Source organism: Mus caroli, unplaced genomic scaffold, assembly GCF_978045245.1.
Source record: "Mus caroli unplaced genomic scaffold, Mus_caroli_1 scaffold_19, whole genome shotgun sequence".
NCBI classification, from domain to species: domain Eukaryota; kingdom Metazoa; phylum Chordata; class Mammalia; order Rodentia; family Muridae; genus Mus; species Mus caroli.
This window is the reverse complement of record NW_028227274.1, coordinates 28,854,978-28,857,091: the sequence shown is the minus strand read 5'-3', so window position 1 is coordinate 28,857,091 and position 2,114 is coordinate 28,854,978. Positions and strand designations below refer to the sequence as shown.

The following is a 2,114-nucleotide window of genomic DNA, read 5'->3' as shown; positions in this document are numbered from 1 at the left end:
CATTGCCGTCACATGGTGCAGCCTATACAAAGCCTCTTTCCAGTTATGAGTCATGTGTTTAATTGCGCTTGAGGAGCCAATAAACAATGAAAACATTTAGATGTGGAGAAGGTCACTTTTTAAAAATATAAAAATAGATCACCATTTTTATTACTAAACTGTTAACTGCTTTGAATAACTCTCTGCTCAAAAATGACTGAATTCATTAGGAACTGTGAGAAGCTACAGTGTGGGAGATAAAGAATAGGTAATCCTCGTTTAGAGATTCTGTCTTCATGGGGCTCCACAAACCCAGCAAGTTGTCTGAAATGTCACACTTGATTCATCTTCTTTGTTCCTGTTTCTTTGGTTTGCGAACAGGTCTCCAGACAGAACCTGGAGGCAAGTCCAGCAGTGGAGTAGCATGGCACTTGGGCTCAAGGACAAAGGATACAGAAGATGCATTAGTTGCCATCACAACCAAGCTGCCTCACTTTCATCAGGCTTTTGCAGGGTGCTCTCAGAGGACTTATCAATCCCTTTATGACTCATTTGCTCAGGGGAAAGTAGGGAACTGTGGAAGAGGAATCTCTATGACCCTGGATGCTGGCCTGAAGAGTATCACCTGTGAGATAAAGTGATTGCTTTTATCATGTAACTATTAAATAAGAACCAAACCTTGAAAATTAATGAAATTATTCCAATTTCCTGCTAGAACCCATTATGAGCAATGTATGTATCCACCTTGTGCTTCACTTTCCTTCGTTTTACACACTGCCATGAGCAAATCTTCAAATTCTTCCTAATAACCCGCTTTCCATGAAAATATTTGAGTTTTATGCTTAAGAAATTTTATCTAATGTGCATAAAAATAAAATTGTTGTGTCTTTTTGGGTTGATGAAATATCAAAATTGTGATGTTAAAATTCAACTTTAAAGTGGGAATATTTTGGACTCCCTGATTATGACTTTGAAATAATGGAAAGAATGACCATGTGACATGCCCCTGGAAGCACTGCGGGTGTGGCTGCTGTGACACATGCTCATCAGTGGTGGCACAGAGGAGAGAGGCTATGTCTACACTCAGTGTTCTGACCTATGAACATCTGAATGATTAGTAGCTTAATATTCCCTCAAAAAAGCAAGCCTGAGATGACCACCAGGCCAGGGGGCTCTGACAGGGAGCTAGCCTGAGCACCAGTGTGGTGCTGCACATGGCAGAGGGGGTGGTAGTGGATGGGCAGACCATGCCTGAGATGATTCCTGTCTGGTGCAATAATGCACAAGAGGTGTAAAGAACTCCCGAGACCACTCCTGAGATGATCCCAGACACTCAGGTAGCCTGGGTGCCACTAAGAGGAGCAAGTAAGTGGTGGAGAAATGGAAGAAAAAGAAACAGGAGGATGTGGGCACAATGAAGAGAGGCAGGACTGGAGACTTCCAAATAGTGAGGTACAGCCTGCTGTGAGTAGCTGGGACTATGGTGGGGGTTCTGGCTGTGCTGCTACTGGGAGGGCCATGGCTGGGTCTGTGGCCCTGCAGCAGCAAGGGTTGATTACCACCAAAATCCAGGCAGATTTCTTTGGTTTGGGTTGTCCCCTAGTGACATGTTGATGTCTGGGAGCTGTTCAGAACTGGCTCCACCCCCTCACCTGGGCTTTGTGAAAGAACTGGCCCTGGGGGCATGGCAGCAGGAGAACTGGCTCTGTCCCTAGCCAACTGCAGTATACTTGCAAGAGTGGCTCTCCACATTGTGGGAGTTGCAGGTGAGCTGGCCCTGAAGATATGAGCATGTGAGAGCTGACCGTAACATCTCCCTTTTGGTGTTCTGGATGAAGGAGCGATATCCTCGTCATCTCTTATCCCTTACTACAATTGGCAGGCAGGAGATCTAGTCCTGGAGTCATGAGAACAGAAGAACTGGTCCTGCACCTTACCAGCTGCAGCACTTAGGAGAGTGGGCTCTGCATCTTGCCTGGGCAGCACAGCAGATTTGACCCTGGTGGTAGGAATGAGGATGAGCTGGCTCTGAGGGTGTGAGCATGGGACAGCTGGGCACCCCCACTAGTCCACTGTTTGGTGACATGGGTGAGGGAGAGGTATCCCCCTTGCCCCTAACCATAAATGGCAGGCAG

General features: G+C 46.5%; 1 non-coding gene across 1 annotated transcript; it reads left to right on the top strand.

Moving 5' to 3' along the window:
* Positions 1-978: 978 nt before the first annotated feature.
* LOC115029906 (small nucleolar RNA SNORA17) lies at positions 979-1,109 on the top strand. The gene has a single exon (XR_003835482.1). It is a non-coding gene; the product is annotated as a small nucleolar RNA SNORA17 (small nucleolar RNA).
* Positions 1,110-2,114: the final 1,005 nt, after the last annotated feature.